This window comes from Triticum aestivum, chromosome 1A (assembly GCF_018294505.1).
Source record: "Triticum aestivum cultivar Chinese Spring chromosome 1A, IWGSC CS RefSeq v2.1, whole genome shotgun sequence".
In the NCBI taxonomy this organism is placed as follows: Eukaryota; Viridiplantae; Streptophyta; class Magnoliopsida; order Poales; family Poaceae; genus Triticum; species Triticum aestivum.
This window is the reverse complement of record NC_057794.1, coordinates 215,501,519-215,527,728: the sequence shown is the minus strand read 5'-3', so window position 1 is coordinate 215,527,728 and position 26,210 is coordinate 215,501,519.

Genomic DNA, 26,210 nt, shown 5'->3' with positions numbered 1-26,210 from the left:
CACAAATGAAGTACGCGAAGTTGCAGCTATGGCGAACTTTTAATCTAAACAAAACCCAAAGTCTAAACGATGCCCTAAGGGCTGTATATATGGAGGAAGAGGGGGGGAATTTCGTGGCCCTTGGTGGAGGGGTCCGAAATCAACCCTATCTCTTGTTTCCCCACACATACGGACTCTAAAAATAGCCTATACTTATGTATTTCGAAATTACATGGGCCTGGCCCAATAATAAGGTGACGCAGCACCTAAAATAGCCTCGGGACGAAATTTATGAAGTGGCATCTTGTATATTTCGTCCAAGGCTTAATGCACCCATTATGGTGGCTTCAAAGTCCTGAAATCATCACTTGTAACTCCGTTCTTGTTCCCCTTGCGCATGCCATCATCTCCATGCTTGTTCTTGCTCCAATGTTCATCCTTCTCCAAGCTAGGCCCTTCATTTGTAAGCAAAACAAATGTATCCAATTTAGGCAGCATCATATTCTCATGAACATTAGAATCATTACCAAGAAACGAAAGTACCTGGTAATTTAGTTGGTGATGAGGACATGACTATATTGGATATGACCAAAAATATTGCATATATGCATATTTGTCAGGTGATTTCTAGTGCAAACTATTGAATAATCTATTTATGTTATCCAGAACAAAAATACTTCACACACTTTTGTGTTTTGTCTAATTGCAGGTGTATGGGACATTTGTACAATCCACATATGAAGATAAGGAAGAAAGAGATGTTTATTTGCTGTCCAAAAAGTTCTCTCACGTCACTTTTGGCCCAAGAGAAGATAGAGTCCAAGTCTCTCACGTTCTGGATTCAGATTCGGACTGCACAGACATACCTGACTCAAAACGCACACAAGTTTTTCATACGGACTCCGAATTGGGTGATTCTTTTTTTGTTGGAAACTAGATTTCGTGCACTTTCCAACCCAATTGGAATCACCTTCAAATTCGTCCGGAGCGTTGAGTTGTGGACGAAACAATCTGATGCTGCATCAGAATCTGAGTCAAACTACAAGTCCAAAGGTGTTACATCACCTCCACTTGGGCCCATTGGCCTTGTACGACCTAGATTTAGTTTTAGGCTGACTTGGGACGTCCTCCCACCTCCTTGGCCGCCACCCCTTGCTCCTATATAAGTAGATCCATCTAGTAGCTTTTCATTGGGATTTGTTTAGTTAAAAGTTAGCCATTGCAACTTCGTGTACTTCGTTTGTGTCCAACGACCAGACCAAGACCGCTTCCGGATCCCCACCATTATCAATACTTCATATATATTTGCAATATTCAGATTGCTTTATCATATTCTTGCTCGTTCTTCGATTGCTTGCAGGAATAGACCTTCGTGGTCAGGCTGACCGTGCTTCCAGCATCGTCAGTAACCTCAGGAGATTGGTTTAGCGATTGCTAAGGCGCAACGTCGTGCACGTTTGTAGTCGGATCGTCAAAGTCGTCTCCACCAAATCGATAGTTATCATCTCATCGAAAGATCGGGACCCTCGCCTCTATCAGAACGATTATAAGCAAATTCAATATGAGGCAAGCATTCCTCCCACATTTTCTTATTATTCTTCAAAACAGCCCTAAGCATAGTAGACAACGTTCTATTGACTATTTCAGTTTGTCCATCAGTTTGGGGGTGACAAGTAGTACTAAAAAGCAGTTTACTCCCCAACTTAGCCCATAAACATCTCCAAAAGTGGCTAAGAAATTTAGTATCACGATCTGAAACAATAGTATTTGGCACACCATGCAAGCGAATAATTTCACGAAAGAACAAATCAGCAACATTAATAGCATCATCGCTTTTATGACATGGTATAAAGTGTGCCATTTTCGAGAATCTATCCACGACAGCAAATATGCTATCCCTCCCCTTCTTTGTTCGAGGTAAACCTAAAACAAAGTCCATAGATATATCCTCCCAAGGAACACTAGGTACAGGCAAAGGCATATATAAACCATGAGGATTGAGTCGTGACTTAGCTTTTTGACATGTAGTGCATCGAGCAATAAAACGCTCAACATCCCGTCTCATCTTTGGCCAAAAGAAATGTGTAGCAAGTACGTCCTCCGTCTTCTTCATACCAAAGTGTCCCATTAATCCTCCTCCATGCGCCTCATGCAACAACAAAAGACGAACGGAGCTAGCTGGAATGCATAGCTTGTTAGCACGAAACACAAATCCATCGTTAACGACGAACTTGTTCCACATTATTCCTTCTTTACAATTCTGCATTACATCTTTAAAATCAGCATCATGCACATATTGATCTTTGATGGTCTCCAAACCAAATATTTTGAAGTCAAGTTGTGAAAGCATAGTATAGCGGCGAGACAATGCATCAGCAATAACATTTTCTTTTCCCTTCTTGTGTTTAACGACATAAGGAAAAGTCTCAATGAATTCAACCCATTTAGCATGTCTACGATTCAGTTTAGCTTGACTTTTAATATGTTTCAAAGATTCATGTTCAGAATGTATAACAAATTCTTTGGGCCATAAATAATGTTGCCATGTTTCTAAAGTCCGAACAAGAGCATATAATTCTTTATCATAAGTAGAATAATTCAGACTAGACCCACTCAATTTTTCAGAAAAGTATGCAACAGGTTTGCCATCTTGTAATAACACACCTCCTAATCCAATTCCACTAGCATCACATTCAAGCTCAAAAGTCTTATTAAAATCAGGAAGTTGGAGTAAAGGAGCATGTGTCAACTTATCTTTCAATACCGAGAAGGCTTCTTCCTGTGCGGTACCCCAAAGAAAAGGCACATCTTTCTTTGTAAGCTCATTGAGAGGTGCAGCAATGGTGCTGAAATCTCTCACAAAACGCCTATAGAATCCAGCGAGGCCAAGAAAACTCCTCACTTGTGTGACCGTTTTGGGTTGCGGCCAACTCTCAATAGCTTCAATCTTGGCTTTATCAACTTCAATTCCCTGTGGAGTAACAACATAGCCAGGAAAAGATACTCGGTCGGTGCAAAAGGTGCACTTCCCAAGGTTACCAAACAAACGTGCATCACGTAGAGCAATAAAAACAGCACGTAAATGTTCCAAATGTTCTTCCAAAGATCTGCTATAAATCAATATGTCATCAAAGTAAACTACCACAAATCGTCCAATGAAAGCACGTAAAACTTCGTTCATTAATCTCATGAAAGTACTAGGTGCATTAGTTAACCCAAAAGGCATGACTAACCACTCATATAATCCAAACTTAGTTTTGAATGTTGTTCTCCATTCATCTCCCAATTTCATACGAATTTGATGGTATCCACTATGCAAATCAACTTTGGAGAATATTGTAGAGCCACTCAATTCATCAAGCATATCATCTAGCCTAGGAATAGGATGACGATAATGAATAGTAATATTATTAATGCCTCTACAATCAACACACATACGTGATGTACCATCCTTTTTCGGCACTAGAATAATAGGAACAGCACAAGGACTAAGGGATTCACGTATATAACCTTTGTCGAGAAGCTCTTGTACTTGACGCATAATCTCCTTCGTCTCCTCTGGATTGGTACGGTATGGTGCACGGTTTGGCAGTGAAGCACCGGGAATTAAGTCAATCTGATGCTCAATCCCTCGAATAGGCGGTAATCCCGGTGGCACGTCTTGTGGAAAGACGTCAAAGAACTCCTGCAAAATGTTAGTGACAGCAGGAGGCAAAGAGGAAGGCACGTACTCGAATGAAAATAATGCCTGTTTGCACACAAAAGCATAGCAAACAGATTTGTTGAAATCTAGCTCATCAATATCAGATTTGGTGGCAAATAAACATGCACTTTTCAATTTAATTTCAGAAGCAACACTAGATGGTTTATTATTAGGCTTCATTTGTTGCTCAAATTCTTTTGCCACAATCTGATTTTCACTCTTATTCGTCTCCTGTTTTGCTTTATTAGCTCTATTAATATCATCTTTCAAAATGGAATCAGGAGTCATAGGAAGCAAAGTAATATTTTTATCCTTATGAACAAGAGTATAGTGATTGTTTCTACCATGGTGTACAGAATTTTTATCAAATTGCCATGGTCTACCAAGTAATAAGGAACATGCTTGCATAGGTACCACATCACAATCAACATAATCAGCATATGTAGAGATACTAAAATGCACACGAACAGTACGTGTTACCTTAACCTTGCCGCTGTTGTTGAACCATTGGATGTAGTAAGGATGTGGATGTGGTCTTGTGGTGAGAGAAAGCTTCTCCACCATCTCCATGCTAGCCAAGTTGTTGCAGCTCCCTCCGCCTATTATGACGCGCACAGAACGTTCCTTCACAACTCCCTTGGTATGGAACAAATTGTGCCTCTGATTTTGCTCAGCTTGTGTGACCTGCACACTCAAAACACGTTGAGCAACTAAACATTCATACCTGTCAGCGTCTTCAGAAGCCATGTATTGCGTCTCATGATCAGAATCATCTCCACCATGTTCTTCACGTGTAATAAGAGCCAATGTCTACTCATCATAGTCACTAGCGGACTCATATCCACCATCCGCGGTAGCAATCATCACACGCGGAGATTTGCATTCCCTCGCATAATGACCTCCTCCCTTACAACGACGACAAATAATATCACTTGTGTGCCCTGTTGATGCCATGGAAGAAGAAGAACGCTGTGCAGGCCCCGCAGGTGCGCTCTTGGCAGATAATGGTGGTTGTGCCTGTTTTCTTGTATCACGGCTGGAGGTGGCACCGGATGGAGGTGCTGGTGCAGTTGAAGTAGAAGATGCACGTGGTGTCCATGATGAAGGTCGGCCTGCAGAAAAGTTAGTTCGCCCCAATGCTTGTCGATCCTGCACTTCACGTTCAGCTTTACAAGCAAGATGGAATAAACGAGTGATATTAGTATACTCCTTATAATCTAGAATGGTCTGAATCTCTCTATTTAATCCACCCAGAAAACGTGCAAGCATAGCTTCATTCTCCTCAACAATACCACATCTAATCATGCCAGTTTGTAATTCCTGATAATATTCTTCTACAGAATTTTTCCCTTGTCTTAAACGCTGCAATTTTTGAAGCAATTCACGTTGATAATATGGTGGAACCCAACGCGTACGCATAGCAGTTTTCAAAGCAGCCCAAGTAGTTGGAATAGGATATAATCTACAATGTTCAGACCACCATACACATGCAAAACTAGTGAAAGCACAAACAGCAGCAGCAACTAGTCTCTCCTCAGGATATTGTAAACATGTAAATCGTTGTTCAGTTTCTAACTCCCAAGTAAGATATATATCAGGAACATATCTACCCTCAAATGGTGGAATATTCAATTTCAGTTTAGGAATATGGACATCATCTCGTACCTGAGGTGGTGGTGCAGGCCTACCATTATGAATATATACCTGAGGTCGACCTGCTGGTGGTGGTACAGGTGGCTGCACGTAGTGTTGATTTTGATCAACCTCATCCTCATAATCTCCCACATAATCATCCTCCTCCGCATCAGCAGCAGGAGCCACAGAAGTATCAACAGCAGCACCAACAGTTTGGCCAAACGCAAGAGGAACACTGATGAGGACATCAATACAATTGTTACACCCACAGCCCCTGCTGCTATACATACTGGACCAATTACTAGAGCTCGTGCACGCCAACTAAATTACCAGGTACTTTCGTTTCTTGGTAATGATTCTAATGTTCATGAGAATATGATGCTGCCTAAATTGGATACATTTGTTTTGCTTACAAATGAAGGGCCTAGCTTGGAGAAGGATGAACATTGGAGCAAGAACAAGCATGGAGATGATGGCATGCGCAAGGGGAACAAGAACGGAGTTACAAGTGATGATTTCAGGACTTTGAAGCCACCATAATGGGTGCATGAACCCTTGGACGAAATATACAAGATGCCACTTCATAAATTTCGTCCTGAGGCTATTTTAGGTGTTGCGTCACCTTATTATTGGGCCAGGCCCATGTAATTTCGAAATACATAAGTATAGGCTATTTTTAGAGTCCGTATGTGTGGGGAAACAAGAGATAGGGTTGATTTCGGACCCCTCCACCAAGGGCCACGAAATTCCCCCCTCTTCCTCCATATATACAGCCCTTAGGGCATCGTTTAGACTTTGGGTTTTGTTTAGATTAAAAGTTCGCCATAGCTGCAACTTCGCGTACTTCGTTTGTGTTCAACGACCAGACAAAGGCGTCACAGAACCCCACCTTGATCAATAAAGCTTTCATCTTATATTCGCAATATCCAGATTGCAATCTCAGTTTCTTGCTTGTTCTTCGTTTGCTCGCAGGAAACAGACCCTCGTGGTCAGGTTGATCGTGCTCCGGCGTGGTCAATAACCTCTCGGAGTTGGTTTAGCGATTGCTAAGGCGCGACGTCCTCGCACGTTCGTAGTCGGATCGTCAAAGCCGACTTCCACCAAAGCGATATCCATCATCTCATCGAAAGACGGGACACCTTTGCCTCTATCAGAATATTATCAGGAATTACAAACTGGCATGATTAGATGTGGTATTGTTGAGGAGAATGAAGCTATGCTTGCACGTTTTCTGGGTGGATTAAATAGAGAGATTCAGACCATTCTAGACTATAAGGAGTATACTAATATCACTCGTTTATTCCATCTTGCTTGTAAAGCTGAACGTGAAGTGCAGGATCGACAAGCATTGGGGCGAACTAACTTTTCTGCAGGCCGACCTTCATCATGGACACCACGTGCATCTTCTACTTCAACTGCACCAGCACCTCCATCCGGTGCCACCTCCAGCCGTGATACAAGAAAACAGGCACAACCACCATTATCTGCCAAGAGCGCACCTGCGGGGCCTGCACAGCGTTCTTCTTCTTCCATGGCATCAACAGGGCACACAAGTGATATTATTTGTCGTCGTTGTAAGGGAGGAGGTCATTATGCGAGGGAATGCAAATCTCCGCGTGTGATGATTGCTACCGCGGATGGTGGATATGAGTCCGCTAGTGACTATGATGAGTAGACATTGGCTCTTATTACACGTGAAGAACATGGTGGAGATGATTCTGATCATGAGACGCAATACATGGCTTCTGAAGACGCTGACAGGTATGAATGTTTAGTTGCTCAACGTGTTTTGAGTGTGCAGGTCACACAAGCTGAGCAAAATCAGAGGCACAATTTGTTCCATACCAAGGGAGTTGTGAAGGAACGTTCTGTGCGCGTCATAATAGGCGGAGGGAGCTGCAACAACTTGGCTAGCATGGAGATGGTGGAGAAGCTTTCTCTCACCACAAGACCACATCCACATCCTTACTACATCCAATGGTTCAACAACAGCGGCAAGGTTAAGGTAACACGTACTGTTCGTGTGCATTTTAGTATCTCTACATATGCTGATTATGTTGATTGTGATGTGGTACCTATGCAAGCATGTTCCTTATTACTTGGTAGACCATGGCAATTTGATAAAAATTCTGTACACCATGGTAGAAACAATCACTATACTCTTGTTCATAAGGATAAAAATATTACTTTGCTTCCTATGACTCCTGATTCCATTTTGAAAGATGATATTAATAGAGCTAATAAAGCACAACAGGAGAAGAATAAGAGTGAAAATCAGATTGTGGCAAAAGAATTTGAGCAACAAATGAAGCCTAATAATAAACCATCTAGTGTTGCTTCTGAAATTAAATTGAAAAGTGCATGTTTCTTTGCCACCAAATCTGATATTGATGAGCTAGATTTCAGCAAATCTGTTTGCTATGCTTTTGTGTGCAAAGATGATAGAGGCAGAGGTGTCCCGTCTTTCGATGAGAAGATGGATATCGCTTGGTGGAAGTCGACTTTGACGATTCGACTACGAACGTGCGAGGACGTCGCGCCTTAGCAATCGCTAAACCAACTTCGAGAGGTTATTGACCACGCCGGAGCACGATCAACCTGACCACGAGGGTCTGTTTCCTGCGAGCAAACGAAGAACAAGCAAGAAACTAAGATTGCAATCTGGATATTGCGAATATAAGATGAAAGCTTTATTGATCAAGGTGGGGTTCTGTGACGCCTTTGTCTGGTCGTTGAACACAAACGAAGTACGCGAAGTTGCAGCTATGGCGAACTTTTAATCTAAACAAAACCCAAAGTCTAAACGATGCCCTAAGGGCTGTATATATGGAGGAAGAGGGGGGGAATTTCGTGGCCCTTGGTGGAGGGGTCCGAAATCAACCCTATCTCTTGTTTCCCCACACATACGGACTCTAAAAATAGCCTATACTTATGTATTTCGAAATTACATGGGCCTGGCCCAATAATAAGGTGACGCAGCACCTATAATAGCCTCGGGACGAAATTTATGAAGTGGCATCTTGTATATTTCGTCCAAGGCTTCATGCACCCATTATGGTGGCTTCAAAGTCCTGAAATCATCACTTGTAACTCCGTTCTTGTTCCCCTTGCGCATGCCATCATCTCCATGCTTGTTCTTGCTCTAATGTTCATCCTTCTCCAAGCTAGGCCCTTCATTTGTAAGCAAAACAAATGTATCCAATTTAGGCAGCATCATATTCTCATGAATATTAGAATCATTACCAAGAAACGAAAGTACCTCGTAATTTAGTTGGCGTGCACGAGCTCTAGTAATTGGTCCAGTATGTATAGCAGCAGGGGCTGTGGGTGTAACAATTGTATTGATGTCCTCATCATCCTCCCCTTCTTGAAATGAAGTCGTCCTCGATGGAAGCTCATCTTCCTCACCCAAATAAGGCTTCAAATCTGCAATGTTAAAAGTGGGACTAACCCCAAAATCTGCAGGCAGCTCAAGTTTATATGCATTATCATTTATTTTCTCTAACACCTTAAAGGGACCATCAGCACGTGGCATTAGCTTTGATTTGCGCAAATCAGGAAATCTATCCTTACGCTCAATGTTTTCCTTAGTTAACTCATGCATTTCTAATATCAATTCAGCACGTTGTTTAGCATCAAAATTAACCTTCTCCGAAGATGGAAGAGGCAACAAATCAATAGGTGCACGAGGTAGGAAACCATACACAACTTCAAAAGGGCACATCTTAGTAGTAGAATGCAATGAACGATTATAAGCAAATTCAATATGAGGCAAGCATTCCTCCCACATTTTCTTATTATTCTTCAAAACAGCCCTAAGCATAGTAGACAACGTTCTATTGACTACTTCAGTTTGTCCATTAGTTTGGGGGTGACAAGTAGTACTAAAAAGCAGTTTAGTCCCCAACTTAGCCCATAAACATCTCCAAAAGTGGCTAAGAAATTTAGTATCACGATCTGAAACAATAGTATTTGACACACCATGCAAGCGAATAATTTCACGAAAGAACAAATCAGCAACATTAACAGCATCATCGCTTTTATGACATGGTATAAAGTGTGCCATTTTCGAGAATCTATCCATGACAACAAATATGCTATCCCTCCCCTTCTTTGTTCGAGGTAAACCTAAAACAAAGTCCATAGATATATCCTCCCAAGGAAGACTAGGTACAGGCAAAGGCATATATAAACCATGAGGATTGAGTCGTGACTTAGCTTTTTGACATGTAATGCATCGAGCAATAAAACGCTCAACATCCCGTCTTATCTTTGGCCAAAAGAAATGTGTAGCAAGTACGTCCTCCGTCTTCTTCACGCCAAAGTGTCCCATTAATCCTCCTCCATGCGCCTCCTGCAACAACAAAAGACGAACGGAGCTAGCTGGAATGCATAGCTTGTTAGCACGAAACACAAATCTATCGTTAACGACAAACTTGTTCCACATTCTTCCTACTTTACAATTCTGCATTACATCTTTAAAATCAGCATCATGCACATATTGATCTTTGATGGTCTCCAAACCAAATATTTTGAAGTCAAGTTGTGAAAGCATAGTATAGCGACGAGACAATGCATCAGCAATAACATTTTCTTTTCCCTTCTTGTGTTTAATGACATAAGGGAAAGTCTCAATGAATTCAACCCATTTAGCATGTCTACGATTCAGTTTAGCTTGACTTTTAATATGTTTCAAAGATTCATGATCAGAATGTATAACAAATTCTTTGGGCCATAAATAATGTTGCCATGTTTCTAAAGTCCGAACAAGAGCATATAATTCTTTATCATAAGTAGAATAATTCAGACTAGGCCCACTCAATTTTTCAGAAAAGTATGCAACAGGTTTGCCATCTTGTAATAACACACCTACTAATCCAATTCCACTAGCATCACATTCAAGCTCAAAAGTCTTATTAAAATCAGGAAGTTGGAGTAAAGGAGCATGTGTCAACTTATCTTTCAATACCGTGAAGGCTTCTTCCTGTGCGGTACCCCAAACAAAAGGCACATCCTTCTTTGTAAGCTCGTTGAGAGGTGCAGCAATGGTGCTGAAATCTCTCACAAAACGCCTATAGAATCCAGCGAGGCCAAGAAAACTCCTCACTTGTGTGACCGTTTTGGGCTGCGGCCAACTCTCAATAGCTTCAATCTTGGCTTTGTCAACTTCAATTCCCTGTGGAGTAACAACATAGCCAAGAAAAGATACTCGGTCGGTGCAAAAGGTGCACTTCCCAAGGTTACCAAACAAACGTGCATCACGTAGAGCAATAAAAACAGCACGTAAATGTTCCAAATGTTCTTCCAAAGATCTGCTATAAATCAAAATGTCATCAAAGTAAACTACCACAAATCGTCCAATGAAAGCACGTAAAACTTCGTTCATTAATCTCATGAAAGTACTAGGTGCATTAGTTAACCCAAAAGGCATGACTAACCACTCATATAATCCAAACTTAGTTTTAAATGCTGTTTTCCATTCATCTCCCAATTTCATACGAATTTGATGGTAGCCACTACGCAAATCAACTTTGGAGAATATTGTAGAGCCACTCAATTCATCAAGCATATCATCTAGCCTAGGAATAGGATGACGATAACGAATAGTAATATTATTAATGCCTCTACAATCAACACACATACGTGATGTACCATCCTTTTTCGGCACTAGAATAATAGGAACAGCACAAGGACTAAGGGATTTGCGTATATAACCTTTGTCAAGAAGCTCTTGTACTTGACGCATAATCTCCTTCGTCTCCTCTGGATTGGTACGGTATGGTGCACGGTTTGGCAGTGAAGCACCGGGAATTAAGTCAATCTGATGCTCAATCCCTCGAATAGGCGGTAATCCCGGTGGCACGTCTTGTGGAAAAACGTCAGCGAACTCCTGCAAAATGTTAGTGACAGCAGGAGGCAAAGAGGAAGGCACGTCCTCGAATGAAAATAATGCCTCTTTGCACACAAAAGCATAGCAAACAGATTTGCTGAAATCTAGCTCATCAATATCAGATTTGGTGGCAAATAAACATGCACTTTTCAATTTAATTTCAGAAGCAACACTAGATGGTTTATTATTAGGCTTCATTTGTTGCTCAAATTCTTTTGCCACAATCTGATTTTCACTCTTATTCTTCTCCTGTTGTGCTTTATTAGCTCTATTAATATCATCTTTCAAAATGGAATCAGGAGTCATAGGAAGCAAAGTAATATTTTTATCCTTATGAACAAGAGTATAGTAATTGTTTCTACCATGGTGTACAGAATTTTTATCAAATTGCCATGGTCTACCAAGTAATAAGGAACATGCTTGCATAGGTACCACATCACAATCAACATAATCAGCATATGTAGAGATACTAAAATGCACACGAACAGTACGTGTTACCTTAACCTTGCCGCTGTTGTTGAACCATTGGATGTAGTAAGGATGTGGATGTGGTCTTGTGGTGAGAGAAAGCTTCTCCACCATCTCCATGCTAGCCAAGTTGTTGCAGCTCCCTCCGTCTATTATGACGCGCACAGAACGTTCCTTCACAACTCCCTTGGTATGGAACAAATTGTGCCTCTGATTTTGCTCAGCTTGTGTGACATGCACACTCAAAACACGTTGAGCAACTAAACATTCATACCTGTCAGCGTCTTCAGGAGCCATGTATTGCGTCTCATGATCAGAATCATCTCCACCATGTTCTTCACGTGTAATAAGAGCCAATGTCTCCTCATCATAGTCACTAGCGGACTCATATCCACCATCCGCAGTAGCAATCATCACACGCGGAGATTTGCATTCCCTCGCATAATGACCTCCTCCCTTACAACGACGACAAATAATATCACTTGTGTGCCCTGTTGATGCCATGGAAGAAGAAGAACGCTGTGCAGGCCCCGCAGGTGTGCTCTTGGCAGATAATGGTGGTTGTGCCTGTTTTCTTGTATCACGGCTGGAGGTGGCACCGGATGGAGGTGCTGGTGCAGTTGAAGTAGAAGATGCACGTCGTGTCCATGAAGAAGGTCGGCCTGCAGAAAAGTTAGTTCGCCCCAATGCTTGTCGATCCTGCACTTCACGTTCAGCTTTACAAGCAAGATGGAATAAACGAGTGATATTAGTATACTCCTTATAGTCTAGAATGGTCTGAATCTCTCTATTTAATCCACCCAGAAAACATGCAAGCATAGCTTCATTCTCCTCAACAATACCACATCTAATCATGCCAGTTTGTAATTCCTGATAATATTCTTCTACAGAATTTTTTCCTTGTCTTAAACGCTGCAATTTTTGAAGCAATTCACGTTGATAATATGGTGGAACCCAACGCGTACGCATAGCAGTTTTCAAAGCAGCCCAAGTAGTTGGAATAGGAGATAATCTACAATGTTCAGACCACCATACACATGCAAAACTAGTGAAAGCAGAAACAGCAGCAGCAACTCGTCTCTCCTCAGGATATTGTAAACATGTAAATCGTTGTTCAGTTTCTAACTCCCAAGTAAGATATATATCAGGAACATATCTACCCTCAAATGGTGGAATATTCAATTTCAGTTTAGGAATATGGACATCATCTCGTACCTGAGGTGGTGGTGGTGCAGGCCTACCATTACGAATATATACCTGAGGTCGACCTGCTGGTGGTGGTGCTGGTGGCTGCTCGTAGATCTGATTTTGATCAACCTCATCCTCATAATCGCCCGCATACTCATCATCCTCCTGGGTACCAGCAACAGCAGTAGCAGGAGCCACAGAAGTATCAACAGCAGCACCAACAGTTTGGCCAAATGCAAGAGGAACACGGCTCGCTCGGCGAAGGTCTGCTTCGCGACGTGGAGGTAGTCGTTGTTGTTGTTGTTGGAGAGGTGCGTTAGGTGCAGCGGGTGGTGGTGGTGGAAGACGCGCGAGCAATTCATTAAATCTGTTATCGAGCTTTGTTTCGAATGTCTTCTCAAGGCCAGTGATCTTCTCCATGGCCTCTTCAAAATTGTTCAGCACATCTTGCACCTGTTCAGTCATCATTTGCTGAAACTTATCATGAAGCTCCTTGTTCGATAAATTCTCCCAGTCAATCTCGTCGGCTTGTGATCCTGGCATGGTTAGCAGCAATAGAAACACACAAGAATATGATCCTACAGACTACTAAGAAGTGGTGGTGGTGTATCACAAATCCGTCAAGCAAATCTCAAATTCTTACCAGTTCTTACCCAGCAGCAGGCGGTGATCGGCAACCGTTGTAGTCAAAAACTCTCAAAGCTTGGATAGAGCGATTACCAGGGAGAGTCAAACACACGACGTAGATGTATGTGGAGCTGGGAAGGCTTATAGTATGGTAGCAAAAAGGGTCAGCAATAATCAATTCAGAGATGCAAAGTTGAATAAACGCTCAACGACGGTACTGTGCTGGTCCTAGGCTAGACTGTGCTAGAGACGCGAGCCTAGAACACCAACAAAATCACGGCGCGGCACGTAAACAAGGGAAAAGCACACTCTGAAAAAAAATTCGCTCTTTTTTTTTGCGCTGCTTTTTTTTTGCGAAAAATCACTATAATGGCGAGTGTCTCAAAACTCTTCCTAGGTCAAACTGACAGGATGGGCACGAAATTTTTTTCGACCAATTTTTTTTTTCGACTGCCCGGACCCAAAAATTGGAAACGGGTCAAAAAACTTCCTATAATGGCACCTGTCTCAAAACACTCAAAAACACCTAAAAATAGGATAGCCAGAAATTTTTTCGAAAAATGCGTTTTCGAAAAATTTTGGGCCAGAATTTTTTTTTCCGAAACCTACTCCGGCAAGGAAACACGAATCGGAATCTAGATGGATCCCGAAAACAAACCTAATAAGCAAAGAACTCGGATTGGTGGTGGATATATGGTGGTGGTATATGGCAGCGGTGGTGGTAGCGGTGGTAGTATATGGATATGGATCGGTGGTGGTATATGGACACGGATTGGTGGTGGTATATGGATACGGATTCGGAGCGGTGGCGGATAAGCGGTGGTGGTAGATGGCAGGGGCGATGATGATGGTGCGGCGGCGGCGTGACAACTTATGACCAGAACTCGAAACTCTAAAAGACTAGACTCTAAGACCAGCAACTAGACACGACGATGCAACCGCAAATTCAACAAAGCAAAACCCTAAAAAGATTATGCAAAGGCTCAGATTGGTTCAGATATGATGAACTAACCCTAATTTTTTTGTGGCTTTTTCGTGGACTGTAGGTATGAAGAACAGACTCGATCTAAACTACGAAAAACTGTAAAATCTCACCGAGCAACCTGGAAATCTGATACCACTTGATAGAGGCAAAGGTGTCCCGTCTTTCGATGAGATGATGGATATCGCTTTGGTGGAAGTCGACTTTGACGATCCGACTACGAACGTGTGAGGACGTCGCGCCTTAGCAATCGCTAAACCAACTCCGAGAGGTTATTGACCACGCCGGAGCACGATCAACCTGACCACGAGGGTCTGTTTCCTGCGAGCAAACGAAGAACAAGCAAGAAACTAAGAGTGCAATCTGGATATTGCGAATATAAGATGAAAGCTTTATTGATCAAGGTGGGGTTCTGTGACGCCTTTGTCTGGTCGTTGAACACAAACGAAGTACGCGAAGTTGCAGCTATGGCGAACTTTTAATCTAAACAAAACCCAAAGTCTAAACGATGCCCTAAGGGCTGTATATATGGAGGAAGAGGGGGGAATTTCGTGGCCCTTGGTGGAGGGGTCCGAAATCAACCCTATCTCTTGTTTCCCCACACATACGACTCTAAAAATAGCCTATACTTATGTATTTCGAAATTACATGGGCCTGGCCCAATAATAAGGTGACGCAGCACCTAAAATAGCCTCGGGACGAAATTTATGAAGTGGCATCTTGTATATTTCGTCCAAGGCTTCATGCACCCATTATGGTGGCTTCAAAGTCCTGAAATCATCACTTGTAACTCCGTTCTTGTTCCCCTTGCGCATGCCATCATCTCCATGCTTGTTCTTGCTCCAATGTTCATCCTTCTCCAAGCTAGGCCCTTCATTTGTAAGCAAAACAAATGTATCCAATTTAGGCAGCATCATATTCTCATGAACATTAGAATCATTACCAAGAAATGAAAGTACCTGGTAATTTAGTTGGCGTGCACGAGCTCTAGTAATTGGTCCAGTATGTATAGCAGCAGGGGCTGTGGGTGTAACAATTGTATTGATGTCCTCATCATCCTCCCCTTCTTGAAATGAAGTCGTCCTCGACGGAAGTTCATCTTCCTCACCCAAATAAGGCTTCAAATCTGCAATGTTAAAAGTGGGACTAACCCCAAAATCTGCAGGCAGCTCAAGTTTATATGCATTATCATTTATTTTCTCTAACACCTTAAAGGGACCGTCAGCACGTGTCATTAGCTTTGATTTGCGCAAATCAGGAAATCTATCCTTACGCAAATGTAACCAAACAAGATCTCCAGGTGCAAACACAACATGTTTTCTACCCTTATCTCCAGCAAGTTTATATTTAGCATTCATATGCTCAATGTTTTCCTTAGTTAACTCATGCATTTTTAAAATCAATTCAGCACGTTGTTTAGCATCAAAATTAACCTTCTCCGAAGATGGAAGAGGCAACAAATCAATAGGTGCACGAGGTAGGAAACCATACACAACTTCAAAAGGGCACATCTTAGTAGTAGAATGCAATGAACGATTATAAGCAAATTCAATATGAGGCAAGCATTCCTCCCACATTTTCTTATTATTCTTCAAAACAGCCCTAAGCATAGTAGACAACGTTCTATTGACTACTTCAGTTTGTACATCAGTTTGGGGGTGACAAGTAGTACTAAAAAGCAGTTTAGTCCCCAACTTAGCCCATAAACATCTCCAAAAGTGGCTAAGAAATTTAGTATCACGATCTGAAACAATAGTATTTGGCACACCATGCAAGCGAATAATTTCACGAAAGAACAAATCAGCAACATTAACAGCATCATCGCTTTTATGACATGGTATAAAGTGTGCCATTTTCGAGAATCTATCCACGACAACAAATATGCTATCCCTCCCCTTCTTTGTTCGAGGTAAACCTAAAACAAAGTCCATAGATATATCCTCCCAAGGAACACTAGGTACAGGCAAAGGCATATATAAACCATGAGGATTGATGATGAGGACATCAATACAATTGTTACACCCACAGCCCCTGCTGCTATACATACTGGACCAATTACTAGAGCTCGTGCACGCCAACTAAATTACCAGGTACTTTCGTTTCTTGGTAATGATTCTAATGTTCATGAGAATATGATGCTGCCTAAATTGGATACATTTGTTTTGCTTACAAATGAAGGGCCTAGCTTGGAGAAGGATGAACATTGGAGCAAGAACAAGCATGGAGATGATGGCATGCGCAAGGGAAACAAGAACGGAGTTACAAGTGATGATTTCAGGACTTTGAAGCCACCATAATGGGTGCATGAAGCCTTGGACGAAATATACAAGACGCCACTTCATAAATTTCGTTCCGAGGCTATTTTAGGTGCTGCGTCACCTTATTATTGGGCCAGGCCCATGTAATTTCAAAATACATAAGTATAGGCTATTTTTAGAGTCCGTATGTGTGGGGAAACAAGAGATAGGGTTGATTTCGGACCCCTCCACCAAGGGCCACGAAATTCCCCCCCTCTTCCTCCATATATACAGCCCTTAGGGCATCGTTTAGACTTTGGGTTTTGTTTAGATTAAAAGTTCGCCATAGCTGCAACTTCGCGTACTTCGTTTGTGTTCAACGACCAGACAAAGGCGTCACAGAACCCCACCTTGATCAATAAAGCTTTCATCTTATATTCGCAATATCCAGATTGCAATCTTAGTTTCTTGCTTGTTCTTCGTTTGCTCGCAGGAAACAGACCTTCGTGGTCAGGTTGATCGTGCTCCGGCGTGGTCAATAACCTCTCGGAGTTGGTTTAGCGATTGCTAAGGCGCGACGTCCTCGCACGTTCGTAGTCGGATCGTCAAAGTCGACTTCCACCAAAGCGAAATCCTCCATCTCATCGAAAGACGGGACACCTTTGCCTCTATCACTTAGTTAACTCATGCATTTTTAAAATCAATTCAACACGTTGTTTAGCATCAAAATTAACCTTCTCCGAAGATGGAAGAGGCAACAAATCAATAGGTGCACGAGGTAGGAAACCATACACAACTTCAAAAGGGCACATCTTAGTAGTAGAATGCAATGAACGATTATAAGCAAATTCAATATGAGGCAAGCATTCCTCCCACATTTTCTTATTATTCTTCAAAACAGCCCTAAGCATAGTAGACAACGTTCTATTGACTACTTCAGTTTGTCCATCAGTTTGGGGGTGACAAGTAGTACTAAAAAGCAGTTTAGTCCCCAACTTAGCCCATAAACATCTCCAAAAGTGGCTAAGAAATTTAGTATCACGATCTGAAACAATAGTATTTGGCACACCATGCAAGCGAATAATTTCACGAAAGAACAAATCAGCAACATTAACAGCATCATCGCTTTTATGACATGGTATAAAGTGTGCCATTTTCGAGAATCTATCCACGACAACAAATATGCTATCCCTCCCCTTCTTTGTTCGAGGTAAACCTAAAACAAAGTCCATAGATATATCCTCCCAAGGAACACTAGGTACAGGCAAAGGCATATATAAACCATGAGGATTAAGTCGTGACTTAGCTTTTTGACATGTAGTGCATCGAGCAATAAAACGCTCAACATCCCGTCTCATCTTTGGCCAAAAGAAATGTGTAGCAAGTACGTCCTCCGTCTTCTTCACGCCAAAGTGTCCCATTAATCCTCCTCCATGCGCCTCCTGCAACAACAAAAGACGAACGGAGCTAGCTGGAATGCATAGCTTGTTAGCACGAAACACAAATCCATCATTAACGACAAACTTGTTCCACATTCTTCCTTCTTTACAATTCTGCATTACATCTTTAAAATCAGCATCATGCACATATTGATCTTTGATGGTCTCCAAACAAAATATTTTGAAGTCAAGTTGTGAAAGCATAGTATAGCGACGAGACAATACATCAACAATAACATTTTCTTTTCCCTTCTTGTGTTTAATGACATAAGGGCAAGTCTCAATGAATTCAACCCATTTAGCATGTCTACGATTCAGTTTAGCTTGACTTTTAATATGTTTCAAAGATTCATGATCAGAATGTATAACAAATTCTTTGGGCCATAAATAATGTTGCCATGTTTCTAAAGTCCGAACAAGAGCATATAATTCTTTATCATAAGTAGAATAATTCAGACTAGGCCCACTCAATTTTTCAGAAAAGTATGCAACAGGTTTGCCATCTTGTAATAACACACCTCCTAATCCAATTCCACTAGCATCACATTCAAGCTCAAAAGTCTTATTAAAATCAGGAAGTTGGAGTAAAGGAGCATGTGTCAACTTATCTTTCAATACCGTGAAGGCTTCTTCCTGTGCGGTACCCCAAACAAAAGGCACATCCTTCTTTGTAAGCTCGTTGAGAGGTGCAGCAATGGTGCTGAAATCTCTCACAAAACGCCTACAGAATCCAGCGAGGCCAAGAAAACTCCTCACTTGTGTGACCGTTTTGGGCTGCGGCCAACTCTCAATAGCTTCAATCTTGGCTTTGTCAACTTCAATTCCCTGTGGAGTAACAACATAGCCAAGAAAAGATACTCGGTCGGTGCAAAAGGTGCACTTCCCAAGGTTACCAAACAAACGTGCATCACGTAGAGCAATAAAAACAGCACGTAAATGTTCCAAATGTTCTTCCAAAGATCTGCTATAAATCAGTATATCATCAAAATACACTACCAGAAATCGTCCAATGAAAGCACGTAAAACTTCGTTCATTAGTCTCATGAAAGTACTAGGCGCATTAGTTAACCCAAAAGGCATGACTAACCACTCATATAATCCAAACTTAGTTTTAAATGTTGTTTTCCATTCATCTCCCAATTTCATACGAATTTGATGGTAGCCACTACGCAAATCAACTTTGGAGAATATTGTAGAGCCACTCAATTCATCAAGCATATCATCTAGCCTAGGAATAGGATGACGATAACGAATAGTAATATTATTAATGCCTCTACAATCAACACACATACGTGATGTACCATCCTTTTTCGGCAGTAGAATAATAGGAACAGCACAAGGACTAAGGGATTCGCGTATATAACCTTTGTCGAGAAGCTCTTGTACTTGACGCATAATCTCCTTCGTCTCCTCTGGATTGGTACGGTATGGTGCACGGTTTGGCAGTGAAGCACCGGGAATTAAGTCAATCTGATGCTCAATCCCTCGAATAGGCGGTAATCCCGGTGCCACGTCTTGTGGAAAAACGTCAGCGAACTCCTGCAAAATGTTAGTGACAGCAGGAGGCAAAGAGGAAGGCACGTCCTCGAATTAAAATAATGCCTCTTTGCACACAAAAGCATAGCAAACAGATTTGCTAAAATCTAGCTCATCAATATCAGATTTGGTGGCAAATAAACATGCACTTTTCAATTTAATTTCAGAAGCAACACTAGATGGTTTATTATTAGGCTTCATTTGTTGCTCAAATTCTTTTGCCACAATCTGATTTTCACTCTTATTCTTCTCCTGTTGTGCTTTATTAGCTCTATTAATATCATCTTTCAAAATGGAATCAGGAGTCATAGGAAGCAAAGTAATATTTTTATCCTTATGAACAAGAGTATAGTGATTGTTTCTACCATGGTGTACAGAATTTTTATCAAATTGCCATGGTCTACCAAGTAATAAGGAACATGCTTGCATAGGTACCACATCACAATCAACATAATCAGCATATGTAGAGATACTAAAATGCACACGAACAGTACGTGTTACCTTAACCTTGCCGCTGTTGTTGAACCATTGGATGTAGTAAGGATGTGGATGTGGTCTTGTGGTGAGAGAAAGCTTCTCCACCATCTCCATGCTAGCCAAGTTGTTGCAGCTCCCTCCGTCTATTATGACGCGCACAGAACGTTCCTTCACAACTCCCTTGGTATGGAACAAATTGTGCCTCTGATTTTGCTCAGCTTGTGTGACCTGCACACTTAAAACACGTTGAGCAACTAAACATTCATACCGGTCAGCGTCTTCAGGAGCCATGTATTGCGTCTCATGATCAGAATCATCTCCACCATGTTCTTCACGTGTAATAAGAGCCAATGTCTCCTCATCATAGTCACTAGCGGACTCATATCCACCATCCGCGGTAGCAATCATCACACGCGGAGATTTGCATTCCCTCGCATAATGACCTCCTCCCTTACAACGACGACAAATAATATCACTTGTGTGCCCTGTTGATGCCATGGAAGAAGAAGAACGTTGTGCAGGCCCCACGGGTGCGCTCTTGGCAGATAATGGTGGTTGTGCATGTTTTCTTGTATCACGGCTGGAGGTGGCACCGGATGGAGGTGCTGGTGCAGTTGAAGTAGAAGATGCACGTGGTGTCCATGATGAAGGTCGGCCTGCAGAAAAGTTAGTTCACCCCAATGCTTGTCGATCCTGCACTTCACGTTCAGCTTTACAAGCAAGATGGAATAAACGAGTGATATTAGTATACTCCTTATAGTCTAGAATGGTCTGAATCTCTCTATTTAATCCACCCAGAAAACGTGCAAGCATAGCTTCATTCTCCTCAACAATACCACATCTAATCATGCCAGTTTGTAATTCCTGATAATATTCTTCTACAGAATTTTTCCCTTGTCTTAAACGCTGCAATTTTTGAAGCAATTCACGTTGATAATATGGTGGAACCCAACGCGTACGCATAGCAGTTTTCAAAGCAGCCCAAGTAGTTGGAATAGGATATAATCTACAATGTTCAGACCACCATACACATGCAAAACTAGTGAAAGCACAAACGGCAGCAGCAACTCGTCTCTCCTCAGGATATTGTAAACATGTAAATCGTTGTTCAGTTTCTAACTCCCAAGTAAGATTGATAGAGGCGGAGGTGTCCCGTCTTTCGATGAGATGGTGGATTTCGCTTTGGTGGAAGTCGACTTTGACGATCCGACTACGAACGTGCGAGGACGTCGCGCCTTAGCAATCGCTAAACCAACTCCGAGAGGTTATTGACCACGCCGGAGCACGATCAACCTGACCACGAGGGTCTGTTTCCTGCGAGCAAACGAAGAACAAGCAAGAAACTAAGATTGCAATCTGGATATTGCGAATATAAGATGAAAGCTTTATTGATCAAGGTGGGGTTCTGTGACGCCTTTGTCTGGTCGTTGAACACAAACGAAGTACGCGAAGTTGCAGCTATGGCGAACTTTTAATCTAAACAAAACCCAAAGTCTAAACGATGCCCTAAGGGCTGTATATATGGAGGAAGAGGGGGGAATTTCGTGGCCCTTGGTGGAGGGGTCCGAAATCAACCCTATCTCTTGTTTCCCCACACATACGGACTCTAAAAATAGCCTATACTTATATATTTCGAAATTACATGGGCCTGGCCCAATAATAAGGTGACGCAGCACCTAAAATAGCCTCGGGACGAAATTTATGAAGTGGCATCTTGTTTATTTCGTCCAAGGCTTCATGCACCCATTATGGTGGCTTCAAAGTCCTGAAATCATCACTTGTAACTCCGTTCTTGTTCCCCTTGCGCATGCCATCATCTCCATGCTTGTTCTTGCTCCAATGTTCATCCTTCTCCAAGCTAGGCCCTTCATTTGTAAGCAAAACAAATGTATCCAATTTAGGCAGCATCATATTCTCATGAACATTAGAATCATTACCAAGAAATGAAAGTACCTGGTAATTTAGTTGGCGTGCACGAGCTCTAGTAATTGGTCCAGTATGTATAGCAGCAGGGGCTGTGGGTGTAACAATTGTATTGATGTCCTCATCATCCTCCCCTTCTTGAAATGAAGTCGTCCTCGACGGAAGTTCATCTTCCTCACCCAAATAAGGCTTCAAATCTGCAATGTTAAAAGTGGGACTAACCCCAAAATCTGCAGGCAGCTCAAGTTTATATGCATTATCATTTATTTTCTCTAACACCTTAAAGGGACCGTCAGCACGTGTCATTAGCTTTGATTTGCGCAAATCAGGAAATCTATCCTTACGCAAATGTAACCAAACAAGATCTCCAGGTGCAAACACAACATGTTTTCTACCCTTATCTCCAGCAAGTTTATATTTAGCATTCATATGCTCAATGTTTTCCTTAGTTAACTCATGCATTTTTAAAATCAATTCAGCACGTTGTTTAGCATCAAAATTAACCTTCTCCGAAGATGGAAGAGGCAACAAATCAATAGGTGCACGAGGTAGGAAACCATACACAACTTCAAAAGGGCACATCTTAGTAGTAGAATGCAATGAACGATTATAAGCAAATTCAATATGAGGCAAGCATTCCTCCCACATTTTCTTATTATTCTTCAAAACAGCCCTAAGCATAGTAGACAACGTTCTATTGACTACTTCAGTTTGTCCATCAGTTTGGGGGTGACAAGTAGTACTAAAAAGCAGTTTAGTCCCCAACTTAGCCCATAAACATCTCCAAAAATGGCTAAGAAATTTAGTATCATGATCTGAAACAATAGTATTTGGCACACCATGCAAGCGAATAATTTCACGAAAGAACAAATCAGCAACATTAACAGCATCATCGCTTTTATGACATGGTATAAAGTGTGCCATTTTCTAAAGTCCGAACAAGAGCATATAATTCTTTATCATAAGTAGAATAATTCAGACTAGGCCCACTCAATTTTTCAGAAAAGTATGCAACAGGTTTGCCATCTTGTAATAACACACCTCCTAATCCAATTCCACTAGCATCACATTCAAGCTCAAAAGTCTTATTAAAATCAGGAAGTTGGAGTAAAGGAGCATGTGTCAACTTATCTTTCAATACCGTGAAGGCTTCTTCCTGTGCGGTACCCCAAACAAAAGGCACATCCTTCTTTGTAAGCTCGTTGAGAGGTGCAGCAATGGTGCTGAAATCTCTCACAAAACGCCTATAGAATCCAGCGAGGCCAAGAAAACTCCTCACTTGTGTGACCGTTTTGGGCTGCGGCCAACTCTCAATAGCTTCAATCTTGGCTTTGTCAACTTCAATTCCCTGTGGAGTAACAACATAGCCAAGAAAAGATACTCGGTCGGTGCAAAAGGTGCACTTCCCAAGGTTACCAAACAAACGTGCATCACGTAGAGCAATAAAAACAGCACGTAAATGTTCCAAATGTTCTTCCAAAGATCTGCTATAAATCAATATGTCATCAAAGTAAACTACCACAAATCGTCCAATGAAAGCACGTAAAACTTCGTTCATTAATCTCATGAAAGTAAGTTGTTGCAGCTCCCTCCGTCTATTATGACGCGCACAGAACGTTCCTTCACAACTCCCTTGGTATGGAACAAATTGTGCCTCTGATTTTGCTCAGCTTGTGTGACCTGCACACTCAAAACACGTTGAGCAACTAAACATTCATACCTGTCAGCGTCTTCAGGAGCCATGTATTGCGTCTCATGATCAGAATCATCTCCACCATGTTCTTCACGTGTAATAAGAGCCAATGTCTCCTCATCATAGTCACTAGCGGACTCATATCCACCATCCGCGGTAGCAATCATCACACGCGGAGATTTGCATTCTCTCGCATAATGACCTCCTCCCTTACAACGACGACAAATAATATCACTTGTGTGCCCTGTTGATGCCATGGAAGAAGAAGAACGCTGTGCAGGCCCCGCAGGTGCGCTCTTGGCAGATAATGGTGGTTGTGCCTATTTTCTTGTATCACGGCTGGAGGTGGCACCGGATGGAGGTGCTGGTGCAGTTGAAGTAGAAGATGCACGTGGTGTCCATGATGAAGGTCGGCCTGCAGAAAAGTTAGTTCGCCCCAATGCTTGTCGATCCTGCACTTCACGTTCAGCTTTACAAGCAAGATGGAATAAACGAGTGATATTAGTATACTCCTTATAGTCTAGAATGGTCTGAATCTCTCTATTTAATCCACCCAGAAATCGTGCAAGCATAGCTTCATTCTCCTCAACAATACCACATCTAATCATGCCAGTTTGTAATTCCTGATAATATTCTTCTACAGAATTTTTCCCTTGTCTTAAACGCTGCAATTTTTGAAGCAATTCACGTTGATAATATGGTGGAACCCAACGCGTACGCATAGCAGTTTTCAAAGCAGCCCAAGTAGTTGGAATAGGATATAATCTACAATGTTCAGACCACCATACACATGCAAAACTAGTGAAAGCACAAACAGCAGCAGCAACTCGTCTCTCCTCAGGATATTGTAAACATGTAAATCGTTGTTTAGTTTCTAACTCCCAAGTAAGATATATATCAGGAACATATCTACCCTCAAATGGTGGAATATTCAATTTCAGTTTAGGAATATGGACATCATCTCGTACCTGAGGTGGTGGTGCAGGCCTACCATTACGAATATATACCTGAGGTCGACCTGCTGGTGGTGGTGCTGGTGGCTGCTCGTAGATCTGATTTTGATCAACCTCATCCTCATAATCGCCCGCATACTCATCATCCTCCTGGGTACCAGCAGAAGCAGTAGCAGGAGCCAAAGAAGCACCAACAGCAGTAGCAGCGGCACCAGAATTTTGTCCTGGCTCAATAGGAACATGCTGTGCTCGTCCATACTGATTCGGAAGGGGGCGTAGTTGTTGTTGTTGTTGCAGAGGTGCGACAGGTGCAGCCGGTGGTGGAAGACGCGCAAGCAGTTCATTAAATATGTTATCGAGCTTTGTTTCGAACGTCTTCTCAAGGCCAGTGATCTTCTCCATGGCCTCTTCAAAATTGTTCAGCACATCTTGTACCTGTTCAGTCATCATTTGCTGAAACTTATCATGAAGCTCCTTGTTCGATAAGTTCTCCCAGTCAATCTCGTCGGCTTATGATCCTGGCATGGTTAGCAGCAATAGAAACACACAAGAATATGATCCTACAGACTACAAACAAGAGGTGGTGGTGGGTGTCACAAATCCGTCTAGCAAATCTCAAATTCTTACGAGTTCTTGCCCAACAGCAGGCGGTGATCGGCAACCGTTGTAGTCAAAAACTCTCAAAGCTTGGATAGAGTGATTACCAGGGAGAGTCAACCGCACGACGTAGATGTATGTGGAGCTGGGAAGGCTTATAATATGGTAGCAAAAAGGGTCAGCAATAATCAATTCAGAGATGCAAAGTTGAATAAACGCTCAACGACGGTACTGTGCTGGTCCTAGGCTAGACTGTGCTAGAGACGCGAGCCTAGAACATCAACAAAATCACGGCGCGACACGTAAACAAGGGAAAAGCACACTCTGAAAATTTTCTTTTCGCTCTCTTTTTTTTTGGGCTCTTTTTTTGCGCTCCTTTTTTTTTGCGAAAAAGCACTATAATGGCGAGTGTCTCAAAACTCTTCCTAGGTCAAACTGACAGGATGGGCACGAAATTTTTTTTTTCGAATTTTTTTTTCGACTGCCTGGACCCAAAAACTGGAAACGGGTCAAAAAAAACTTCCTATAATGGCACCTGTCTCAAAACACTCAGAAACACCTAAAAATAGGATAGCCAGAAATTTTTTCGAAAAATGCGTTTTCAAAAAATTTTGGGCCTAAACGGAGCGTGGCTACCCGACTCTTTTTTTTTCCGAAACCTACTCCGGCAAGGAAACACGAATCGAAAACTAGATGGATCTCGAAAACAACCCTAATAAGCAAGAAACTCGGATTGGTGGTGGATATATGGTGGTGGTATATGGCAGCGGTGGTGGTAGCGGTGGTAGTATATGGATATGGATCGGTGGTGGTATATGGACACGGATTGGTGGTGGTATATGGATACGGATTCGGAGCGGTGGCGGATAAGCGGTGGTGGTAG